The sequence below is a fragment of the Natator depressus genome, chromosome 3 (assembly GCF_965152275.1).
Source record: "Natator depressus isolate rNatDep1 chromosome 3, rNatDep2.hap1, whole genome shotgun sequence".
In the NCBI taxonomy this organism is placed as follows: domain Eukaryota; kingdom Metazoa; phylum Chordata; order Testudines; family Cheloniidae; genus Natator; species Natator depressus.
Window position 1 is genome coordinate 59,055,278 of NC_134236.1, and position 13,018 is coordinate 59,068,295.

The following is a 13,018-nucleotide window of genomic DNA, read 5'->3' on the forward strand; positions in this document are numbered from 1 at the left end:
GGCTAATGAACATAAAGGGTAAAGAAAGTAACGTTTTCTGAAAAGCCCATACAGGTTACACTCTTGTGGCTGCTCCCTGCAGCAGTGACAAAATAGAACATGTCCTGCTACACCGGAAGAAAGAGAGGGATGTGGTTTAAATTACGCCACAACTTCAGTCACGTAATGTATCTAGGATTGCCTATCTATACATTTTAGAGTGCAGTCCTCATCATTTTTACCTAATACTCAACCTGTCTCAGCCATGCTGTTGCTGGGCCCCCAACACCCTCTCCTAGTATGAGGGTTAAGAGGGCAATAAAAGGAAGGAGGTCAGCTCCCCACATAGGAGCCCTGACACCCCCTTCCTCAGCTTCTTTATGGAATACTTTCCTTTAAATCCTTTTCCAGTCCATTTATCTGACAACTGTATCCCTTCCAAACGAGTACCTGCTCTGGAAATCTGCCATGAGTTTTACATACTAAGTTGTGAGGTTAGAACCTAACCCCTGCCGTACCCCACTGGGTCCGAAACCCATCCCACCTCGGGCAATCAGACAGTGAGGGGAAAATTCCTTCCCAGACCCCAAGGGGACAAAGGACAACTAGCATAATGCCTATGGCAGGTCATAAGGAAATTCGGTCCTTTTTCAGATTGGGTGGGTGGGTGCTGCCAGCCCAAACCAGGTAAAAGAGGGCTTCTCTGGGGCTGCACATGGTATAAATTCCTTCCAACTCTTCTGGTCAGCAGAATGGGCAGTGCCCTTCTCCACTGACCTGTTCCAGCCGCTTCCTGCTCCTACCCACTCCATCCGGGGACATTTTCCTCCTCCTTCCCCCTCTGCTATCAGTTGCACAGGGAGCCCTTAAAGGGTTAACAATGCCTTTTCTGTCAGCCAGCTAGGCATGGACCCACCATACTGTTGTGATGAGCACATCTGTCTTATCACTTAGTGTGTTTTAAAAAATAAAGATATCTTAATGACACTATCAACAGAATGGGCATGTTTACTGTAGGGCAAGGTTAGATGCCATGGTGACTGAGTATGTTATAAAGTCCCCCATACAGCAGAGTACTTAAGCATGTACATGACTTTAAGCCAGGGCTGGCCTTACTATGAGGCGAACTGAGGCGGCTGCCTCAGATGCCAGAGTGTGGTGGGGGGCACCACTAGGACCCAGAGTGTAGAAAACTGTGTCTGCTGCTGGCGCATATGTATTTTCTCTGCTCTAGATGCACAGAGATGGTGGAGTGCTGTGCTGGAGGAAGGCGGGCACAAGAGACAAAACAGGCAGGCAGGAGAAAAGGTGAGAGGGAATAACAGAAAGCAGCAGGAGCTGCAGGGAGAGAGAGGAGGAGGAGCCTCTTATGTACCTCTCTGGCACCCCCAGGAGCCTGGAATGATTAACACCAGCTTCTCAGGGAGCTTCCTGTTTCCTGCTGCTTCCCTGAACCTACTTGAGGAGAACAGGCAGTCAACTGCAGTAGTAGGAGCCAGTTAAGCCCTTAAGATGCTGATATCTTCCCTCACTCAGGCCCTGCTCCCAGCGTGCTTATTTGTCCCCTTCAACTGAGTGTTGAGAGCCACTATAGCTGGCACAGAACAGCAGTCATGAGTGAAAGAAGAAAACGCCCCTCTGGGGCAGCATTCAGAAAAAGCAAGCAAGCAAAGGAAGCTTTTCTATTTAAGCAGAAAGGAGCTCTCCTGAGATACATAGACACAAATGTTCACGGTGAGCCTTCCGGGCCCATGAGACTTCCAGCCCCAGTGAGGATGTGAGTGGTGAGGAGGTGCCTGATCTTCCAGTTAGTCAGAGTGCAGGTGACCTGGCAGCTACTGCAGCATCCCTATCTCCATCTCAAATGGATGTAACCATGCACATTCCTGAAGAAAAGTGTAGATCAGAGTGTGGTGGAGGCGCAAGAAACAGCTGCTGCTGAGTTTAGTTCCTTAAGTCTAGATGATCCAGGACTTTGGACCCACTTGAGCAATAGCCTGAGGGACTTCCTTGTACTGCATGGGCCACAGCAAGTGAAAAACTTCATGTTCCCCAAAGACAATGAAAATAGAAGTTTCCATCCAACACATTACTGGCTTGAAATCCGCAATGGTGAGAAAGTAGAGAAGCCATGGCTTATGTACTCAAAAACCCAGAATGCTGCATCCTGTTTTTGTTGCAAACTCTTCCATTCTAATGTTCCAGCCACACTGGGTTGTACAGGAACAAAGGATTGGAAAAATCTGGCATGCCATGAGAAAGCAGCAAATCACCAGAGAGCATTCCATAGGTGGAAAGAGCTTGAGATGAAAGTAAGGTTAAAGGCCACCATAGATGATCAGCATCAAGAGAAGATTGCATCAGAGTCTCTTTACTGGCAAAATGTTCTGAAAAGGCTCATTGTCATTGTGAGAATGCTTGCTACGCAAAACCTAGCACTGCGTGGCACTTCAGATCAGCTGTATTTGCCAAACAATGGAAACTTCCTTAAAATTCTGGAACTGATGGCTGAGTTTGATGCTGTACTCCAGGAGCATCTAAGAAGCGTCACCACCCAAGAAATGTACACAAACCACTACCTTGGAAAAACAATTCAAAATGAGATCATATAGTTACTGGCAACAAAAGTCAAACAGAAGATTGTGGCAGCTCTGAAGTCAGCAAGATATTACTATGTTATTCTGGACTGCACACCTGACATCAGCCATAAGGAACAAATTACTTTAATGGTGCGTTTTGTAACAACAACAGAACCTAGTGAAAATGTCCCTGCAATGGTGACTGTCAGAGAGCATTTTCTAGAATTTATTGACATTGATGATACTACAGGAGCTGGTATGACAAATGTGCTTCTTAAAAAGCTGGAAGATCCGGGAATTGCGATAGCTGACGTGAGAAGTCAGGGCTACGATAATGGTGCCAACATGAGAGGAAAGAACAGAGGAGTGCAGACACGGATCCGAGAGTTAAACCCTCGAGCTTTTTTTGTCCCATGTAGTTCTCATTCACTGAACTTGGTGGTCAGTGATGCAGCATCAGCTTCTAGTGAGGCTGCTGAATTTTTTAATGTAATTCTAAGCATCTATGTATTTTTCTCTGCACCAACTCATCGATGGCAAATTTTGAAGCAACATCTGGGAACATCCTCTCTGACACTGAACCCACTGAGTGCCACACGATGGGACAGTCGAGTGGAGGCGATAAAGCCTATCAAACACCAAATTGGGAAGATAGATGATGCCATAGTTGCCATTATGGAGGATAATGCTATAACAGGAACTGTTCATGGGAGAACAGTGGCAGAGGGAAATGGAATCACCAGAAACATACATAACTTCAAATTTCAGTGTGGCTTAGTGTTGTGGCATGACATACTGTTTGAAATAAATGCTGTAAGCAAGAGATTCCAAGGTGTTGACCTTGATATATCTGGAGCAATGGAACAAGTGGACAAAGCAAAGTCATACCTACAGTCTTACCGGTCAGATGAGGGATTTCAAAATGTTCTGAAGAGTGTACAGAAGTTGGCAGAGGAACTTCACACTGAAGCTATTTTCCCACCCATTCAAGAATACAAGAGTCACCAAAGAAGAAGACATTTTGATTATGAGGCACGGGATAATCCCATAAGAGACCCCAAACAACAATTCAAAGTTGAATTCTTTAACCAGGTGCTAGATTGTGCAATACAGTCAGTTCAAGAACGTTTCATGCAGCTCAAGGAACACAGCCATATATCTGGGATGTTGTATGATATTCCAAAACTCCTCATTATACCTGAAGAAGACCTACACCAGCAATGCAGGGCACTGGAGACAGTGTTGACACAGGATGACATGCGCGATATTGATGCAAGTGATTTAGGTGATGAACCAAAAGCCCTTTCAAGATACATTTCAGCAGGATCAACTCCAAAGGCTGTTCTGGAGGATATGTGCACAAATAAGATGACCACCCTCTTTCCAAATGCTTTTGTTGCTCTGCGCATACTTCTAACACTTCCTGTATCAGCTGCCAGTGGAGAACGCAGCTTCTCCAAGCTGAAGTTAATAAAAACACATCTACACTCCACAATGACACAGGAGAGGCTGGTCGGCCTTGCAACCATCTCAATAGACCATGAGCTGGCCCAGATTGTGGACAGTCAGCAGGAAGCAGTTCAAATCTTTGCAACCAAGAAGGCACGGAAAGCACCACTTTGATTATTCAAACAGATAAAAATGCCAGTGTTTAGTATGGAGACAAGAAAAGTTACATTTGCTGTTCAGGCATTTGAAAGTTAAGTGTTACTTAAAATTATTGAACAAGGCATTTTAAGTTGTTAGTTCTCCTTTACTGGGGTAGGTAGCAGAGCAGTACCATGAGAGGAGTAGAACAGGAAGAAGGCAGAATTGAGACCTTTCAAAGTTTTGGCCCAAGTGAGGGGGCATGGGGGCGTCATTTGAGCTCCCCGCCTCAGGTGCCAAAATGTTGAGGGCCGGCCCTGCTTTAAACCCATGCTTATGTGTTCTGCTGGATCAAGGCCTATATCGGTAGGGGCAGATCTTCAGCCGGTGTAAATTTTTCCCATAGATACATACCCATTCAGAGAGCACAGTCTATAATGCTATTGAACTTGATGCAGTTGTTTCCTTCTGCTGTCTGAAATTCTTCTGCCATAACAGCTTCTTAAGTGAGTGCCACTGTATAACATCAATAGATGGGGTTATACATTTCAATCAGCAGAAAATCAATTTAGATTCCTAAAAGACAAGACTACTGCTGTGGAATAGAACCAAACACCTTGAGTGACTGTGTGACATTGGATTTTTAATACTAATAATTTAGTATATTGGAAAATTATTCTGTATTCCATTTATATCCATCTTTGCTATCAGAGAATTAGTGGAGAACTCATGCAAATTAAGAACAAGAGTTTCCTTGCACTGGCAACATTAATGGACAAATTCAATACTCCCAACACAGGCCAAACTTCTATTTACTCAGTAGTAATTTTGCAGCAAGGATTGGAACTTGACTATTTGTTAAAATGAGAAAAATAAAGCTAGAGAAAGAAGACAGGCATCCTGGTACAATAGAGAAATTTTCATTAACCATTTATCCTTCTATAAAGACTATGCCTTTATTCTGGCCAGTTTCAATCCTTGAATTTTGTGGCTGCTTAGATTGATCCTGCTGCTGCAGCAAGGAATGGTGGGGCTGTAAAGTGTATTGGCCTTTTAAAAAACGCTATTGTCTTTACATTTTTTAAATAATTAATCAATGTACATTGTTTTGTTCGGGACAAAATTTCACCTATATCCTCATTCTCCAGAGCAGAGTATTTTAAAAATAGGATTCTGTATTTTAATATACTCAAAAGACAATGGATTGTTCCTTTCCTAGTAAAGTTGTAGTGTAAAAGCAGCATAAAGTTCACAGATTAACTGGTGTTTGTCACTTTAAATGTGATTGTTGTATCAGTTTTATACCACCACTGCTACAGCAATCATTTACCAGGATAAAGCAAAGTGATGTACAATACACAACTTAAAACCAGTTACACTCTGGTTACAAGTCCTAAAATGTTTGGTTAAATTTGTTACTTAGTATTCAGATATGTTACTAAAGTTACACTGTTCAGTTAAAACAATGAAGTGGAATCCCTGTACTAGGCTGTATTTCCCACTGAATCTTATGTTGTCTTAATTATTATTAATTATTGTAACTCCTAGAAGTCCTAGCCATGGACCAGGACCCAGTTGTGCTAGGCAAACACAGAACAACAGAACAAAAAAGTGGTCCCTACCCCATGGAACTTACAATCTAAGTATAAGACAAGAGATGACAGGGAGATATAGGTGAGGGAATACAGGGACACAATGGGACAATATTGGTCAATACTGAGAGGCTGTGATCTCAGCACATGGGTGGCCTAACAGTTGTCAAATTTTTAGTAGGCATCATGGCAGGAGAGAGATTTAAGGAGGAATTTGAAAGAGGATAATGAGGTAGGTTTTCTCCCAAGCATGTGGGGCAGTATGGGAGAAAGCACAAAAGTAGTTGTGTTTTGCCCCAAGCAGAAACTCAGCATATGAGGATTCCTCTAGGAACCAGGTTTTTAAAATCAGTTTTCAATACAGTTGGCTTCCTTGTCTTAAGTTAAATTAAGTTAAAAACAAAATTGAAATGTACTAGTTTTGACAGGGTTTTGTTGCACCATTTCAGCTCAGACTTGAAATATCCTAGCTTGATAGTGCTTCAAACCTGGATGGGGATTTGTGTGTAATAAAGACCTCTGACCCCTCCTTAACTGATACCGAGAGTCTGCTGCATCCCTATAGACAGCGGAGGGAAAAGGGGTCCTCAATCCTAGGGCTAGTAGTAGGTCTATCGGAGAAGCCAAATACTGGAAATGTTGCAAAAGAGGTGTCTGCTTTGACTCCATCCACAGCCACGAGCATCCTGGCCACCTGAAACACCAACTCAGGGCACCAAACATCTCACAGACAAGGAGTAGATGTACCTGTGTCTCCTACCGAGTAGCCACATGTCATGGTCCTCCACGGCCTACTCAGGGTCCTCCAGTGTCCATTCATGCTGAGTGGGAGACACTCCAAAAGTCTCATCTAGGTCAACATCTTTTCTGACTCTGCACAGCTACCACTGTCTCAGTACCTCCGCTTGGCCCTCTGCCATTGCTGGATCATGGGATGGGGGTAATAGAGACATATGGTGAAATCCTGGCTCCATGAAGTCAGTGGCAAAACTCCCAATAACTTCACTGGAGTCAGGTTTTGATTTATAATTACATAGAAGAGAATCCTTTGTCTCTTCTGATGAATATAATGTATTATCAATGTGAGTGTGATTGTTCCTCAGTCCCTTCTTGTTTCTTCTCCTTAAGCTTACAATTGTCAATGATAGTTACTGTGACACTATGCACCCTGGTATTCGCACCCTACACACTACTGTAATAATCTTTGTACAAAATATGCCTTTGAAAAATAACAACACACTGATCATTAATATTCTTGCATGATGTATGTATGCGACAGGTATTTAGTTATAATTCTAGCACGTATCCCTAGCTCTTACGTGTGTGTGAACCAGGGTGGGAGCTACAACAGCAAAGCATTGTGAGGCTCCCAAGGTTAGAGGATAGGCACAGCCCCTCACAGGGCTGGACTGCACCCCCAACTGACCAGAACATGACTGTGGTGTCGTTATGCAGGATTTACACACAGTTTGCTATTTTAATGGAGGTTTACCCTCTAAGCACTGGCGAAATAGTTTTAAGTGATTCTCAAGTGCAAAGGCTGAGAACAGTCAAAGAAAGGTTATAGTTTGATTATTTTCTGTTTGTTTATTTTGAGCAAGGGAAAGAGAAGAAAAGAAAGTGTACAAATGAGTAAGAAGCAGAAAAGGTAGGAGGAGCAAAGAAGCAGTTGCTGAGCTCATGAAGCAGCATTTAGAAGAGCTGTGAGTACAGTGTTGTCTGTCAGCAGCTGATCATAAGCAATTGGAGCTAGTGGCCATGTTGTCCACATATGCCATGAGGCAGGATGGGGCACCTGCTCCAAACCTAGGGGCCAGAAGAGGTCCCTCTTTCTCCTATGGGGCACATGCAGGAGATCAAGCAGATGGTTCCTCAGACGATCCAGCAGAGACAGTGGCAATGGTGAGAAATCCAGAGCTGTGGAGGCTGGAGTGGAAATGGCTACGGGTGGAGGGAAGACAGATAGAGCTGGAAGCCAGAGTGGGGCTGTAGAGTGGCTGCGGGGTTCAGAGCGGCTGAATCAGGGCTGTCTAACACACAGACTTTCAGGGTGTGACCTGCATGCTGGAAGGCTGGTTGGGAGCAGCCCAGGTTGGGACCTACAGCAGCGAAGCATTGTGAGACACCCAGGGTTATAGGGCAGGCGGTGACACAACCCCTCACTATTCTGAATTGCACCCCAGAATGTCACAGGGAACATGATCATATTTCCATATTAAATTGTAAAGTATGACATTCTGAGCTAGAAGTGAATTTAGCTGACAATCTACTTTTTATGTTTTGTAGTATACAAAAACAATTAGAATGAACTATTAAAAATGTACATGTTTTTTAATCTGTTTCTCCTCACAGTAGGCTGAGGGACAACATTAGTAGAGTTAGCTGAAAATGGAAAAATCATTCCACAAAAAATGTCTCAATAAGGGCTATTAAAATTACTCACTGAGAGGCTGGGGTAAAAGGTACAGTGGTGCAGCACCAGGCAAGAAAAAATCCCTATGGACTTTAAAAGTGAGTTAGCTGTCTAGGCAGCCATACCCAAAGGTGTCTAATCATTTTAGTGAATGAACTGAGGCCAACATTTCCAAACTTGGGTAGTTAAATTTAGATACCTAAATCCATATTTTGTCACTTACGTAGCCTTAAAGACAGAACAGAGGTTTCCTTTTGAACTGAGCTCCCACACGTCACCTTGGAGACCAAGGCTAAATATAGATTTTGGTACCTAACTTTAGGAACTCCCATTTGAAAATGTTGGCCTGCATGTTCACCTCTTTGGGTGTGGTACAGTGAAACATATGGCAGTTTCCATAGATTTTAGGAGGGAGTGGGTGCAAAGTTACATGGAGTTCCATCAAACCTGGTTCCTAATGAAAATGGACATTGATTCTAGTATGTAAAAATTACAACACCCCTGTTCTTACTAGGCTTTTTGAAAGCAGCTACAGTCTGGAGGAAAAACACACACTTCCAAACAAGTGCATCCTAATGGGATGATTGTAAACAACAGTTTCAAATGAAACCATTTGACTCAATCCAAAGAAATCTTTAAACGCTCTCTCATTGTTTTGTTAAACACTTGGACATGTGCAACATATGCCATTAAAGGCTAATTCCAGCGGGGTTTCTTTTAGCTATTGTACATGTTTGACAGAGAATGGTGTTTGCGCTTACTGTTCCCCGGAGAAATTTATCTTGGTGCTTTATTTTCTCTCTGTAGTGAACCAGATTATGAAATCTGCTGCCAATAACACAAACACTTTACTTGGTGTCTCACGAGCTCTCCTGCTTTAGCCACTTTACTGCTTTCCCTCTGTAGGCCAAATACAATAAGATAATCCTGGAACACAGTCAGTTGGCAGACACTGACTGTTCATTTTCTCACTAAAAATATAACAAAGAAGATCGATTTAGGTCTACAAACATTTGTGTCACTGCTAATTTAAACCCTTTCATATCATGTGAATTGTTGTTCTGTTCTGTTCTGATGTTTAGAGCAGTGAATGTACAATATATAAATTAACAAGGAAATATTGTCTGAATAAAATTGTATATCAGAGCCTAACAAAACAAAAACAACTTTTCAAATCAGTTTATGGTGATGAGTTCAATCGGCAGCAAAACCTCGTTTTTTGGCAGAAGTTTAATATTCTCAAAAGTTCTGTGTTTCTACAAAAGTTTACAGTTAATTAACCAGAAAACCAAGCTTCTAAAATAGGGGTTTGTCACAATTTTATTTTTTTCGTAACACACACAAAAACCATTTTGAGTGCCCTAGTATATGTATTTTCACATTTTAAGAGAGTTAAGAGCCCCATCCTATAGACCTTCCATGCACAAGCTCAGTAGGCTTTCCATACTGAGAGGGTGTGCAGAATCAGGTCCTTAATGTTTTACACTCTTATAGTCCTAGAAAAGGTTAAAGAGCAAGTCATTTTAAATGAAAGTTTACAGGACAAATTTATGAGCCTTTTTCTATGGGAGAGCGCTTATGCTCTACACAACTCTTGTCAAACAATTTTAACAAATTATCATAACCTTTGTCATATCTCATTTTCTTGCATAAACAAGTCACATTGAAACTATAAATGATGGAAAATTTAATCCACATGGCTTGCATTATCAAAACTGTTAAACTGTATTATTTTCCACCATGTCAGCAGTTGCATTATCTCTTTTAAAGAAAAATTGAAAAGATTACTTTTTAAGGGAGATACCATAGGACCTGGGTAAATATTTCCCCACTCCCAGGTCTGTGCTAGTTGATGTTTTCACTTTCAGTTATTTCTGAATATCCTGGAGCTTGTTATTCCATATCATTATTTGAGACATTCTTTCAACTGACTTCAGGGAATTTACTAGTCAGTGATATTACAAAGTGCAGTGGGACTCACTGGTACTGTTAAGATTCTCCCGTCATCCCTACGTTGACTGTGTACATTTGCTCCAGGATCTAATTTGGCTCCCAGCCTGAGAGCATTATTTTTCCTATACATAAGCCAGTTGGGGGAGTTTAATGGTGTGCATGTGAGGGGGTGTATGCTTGTGTCTGTGCTTGCGTGCACACTCCTGTGACTATATAAAATGAGATATTTCAGGCCAGAAAAGAAATGGAATTCCTTATGAAAAGTAACTTCCTTAAATCATATAGAAATTAAAGCTGTTGAACTTTCTGCTGATACTGGCTTATCAAACTAGGGGTCAAATATTTGTATTTTAGCCATGTCTTCCCCACTGTTCTATTTGCATGTCTGTCCATCTCTTACTCTTCACCTGGCATGTTCTCTGGGATATTTGTTCTGACAAATGATCTGCTGCTCTAGCCCTGAAAATGCTCTTCTTTCTTATTCTCAGCATCACAATATACTAAAGCCATAAACTAAAATTCCCCCTGCTGCCACCTTCTTGTGGGCATCAGTCCCAAACCCAATGGTCAAATGAAAAAAAACAAAACATATTAATGACTTCCTTCCTTCCAGTGTTTTTATTCGCTGTGTGAAAGGCATCCTGATATGCTCATTCATTGTGGAGGGAGATCATCCTATATGTTTAATTTCAGAATTGTAGACACCAAGATCTCCATGTATGATTTAAAGCTGATTTTCTTGCATCTGCTGGTTGTCCAACATCCTCATATTTTTCAAGCTACTTGATACGGTGATCACTTACTAAGCTTCTTTTCATGAGTTTTTCAGAAAGAGTGTATTGTTCTAGTCCATGACACGTCAGAGGCTGCAAATTAGTTTGTTTTCTCTGCTTACGTTTTTTTCATCTAGTCCAGACGGATCTTTAATAAATTAACTTTTAAGGATATTCTTTCCATTGTGGCGTGCAGTGAGGATATGGTGCTTTCTATGGGTTATTTGCTCAAGGAGAATGAATGGCTGGTTGTGTACCACAGGAGATAGAGATTTAGGCTTCATGAATTCCATTATGATTGATTGTATCACCTTTGCTTTACTGTCTCCCAGTAGCCCTACATTTTTTCCCAGTATTTCAAAAAGTGATTGTTAGGTTACAACAAAGCAGATTGAGAAGGAATTATAAAATATTCTTGAGCTTAGAGGCTGCCCATCCATTTGATATCTTGGACACGAGTTACTTTTGATTTGAAAACAACACAATGCATTAAAACTAAAAGCATTTATCTGAGCATTTTCCTTATGCCCCAATAAGACAGTTCCATGTCTACTTTAGACCCATAATATCAAGTTCAGCAGCAACAACTACATAAAATTAGCCATTTAGAATATCCATTTGGTAATGCCGTCTCCCAGCCAGTCCCCAAAATAATAGTCTCACAATCTTGAGTGCATCATTCAACAGAGCCCTTGCTAAGTAACTGTGCAGCCTTTATCTTCGCTTACTGTTGTCTTGCTTATCCCTCACTACATCATGTTACCTCTGTGTATGAGGTGATAATTGGAGCTGGGTTGGGTGTGGCAAACTCATAGGGCCATATATTCAAACATTGTTGTCTGATCTGCTATTATACCATTTGCATGTGTAACAAAACCCACATATGCATGCACTAAATTAGTTATTGTGTAACTAAAAAGGTATGTAGATGTGTAGTTATCCATCAGATGCCAGAAAGTGTGGGTTTTGTGCATCCAACAAATACCAAACCATATTTTAAAAGTACCATTTGGAGGTCAATTCCTGCAAGATGCTGAGCCCCTCTTTGGAAGCGCTCAGCACCCTTTGTTGACTTTGGTAGAAGCAGGTATTGGAGGCCCTCAGCTCAGCACTTTGCAGGATCAGGTCCTAGGTATCCACATTTAAAAATCTGAATCATATACAGAATGTATCTAATAACTAATAGGTTCCTGGCTAGTTGGGTACTGAATACATATTACAAAGATAGAGGGAATTAAAATATATATATTTACAGGTGGTAATTTAAGGTCTCATTTAAACCCTCAAAGAAAGGACATTCAGAATTCGGGCCAAAACTCCATTCTTCAATCCACTGGTTCAAACTCTGCTCTAAATTACTTTTGTGTATTCTCTGAACAATGGAATTAGCTCTGAATTTATACTAATGTAACTGAGACCAGAATTTAACACTTTGTTAAACTAAGAATTGCTGGAGTTTTGAAACTTTTGTTCATCTTGCATACCACATACAATATGCGGCACCACCTAAGAAAATAGAGTGATTTAAAGATAGTTACAACCATGATTCTGAGTATCCCCACTTTTATAGGGTTTATATTAGACCCTGAATAATAATTTAATATAACTTTGGTGATCTAATTATCTAATTATGTCACTTTAACAGATATATTTTTATTATTTACAAAAGAGGTAGTAAAGCTGTTTACAGATGTTTTATTTTCTGATTATTTTAATTTTAGTACTAAATTATGTAGCAAATTAGCTTTTAAGGGTCTACACTGAGTACCTATTTCATTTATATGGTGATGATACCTGGCTAATGTTTTAAGCATATTTTTAAGTTGAGCATGGTTGGATTTACAAACCACCAGTAAAATGTCAAGATAAAGTAGAGAGCTCTGTTGAAAATTAGATAAATGCCGAATTACTGGTTCCTAATTAGCCAACACAAAAAGTTTGAGAGGTGGCTTGAACAAATATGAACACGTTTGAGATTCTGTTATCTTTCATAAGTTGGCCCTTTTTCCATTTAGTATGTACTTTCAGAAGAAAGGAAATAAAATGAAAGGGTCTACATCAAGACTTATTCTGCTGAAACAAAATGGAAGTTGCTGCTTTTGATAAAATACAACACTATAGCTGTGGCTGAATAATTTTATG

The 13,018-nt window shown here is 40.9% G+C and overlaps 1 protein-coding gene across 2 annotated transcripts in view; it reads left to right on the forward strand.

The window, feature by feature from the left end:
• KCNQ5 (potassium voltage-gated channel subfamily Q member 5) overlaps nucleotides 1-13,018 on the forward strand; it is a 515,927-nt gene that overhangs the window by 349,928 nt on the left and 152,981 nt on the right. The window lies entirely within an intron of this gene.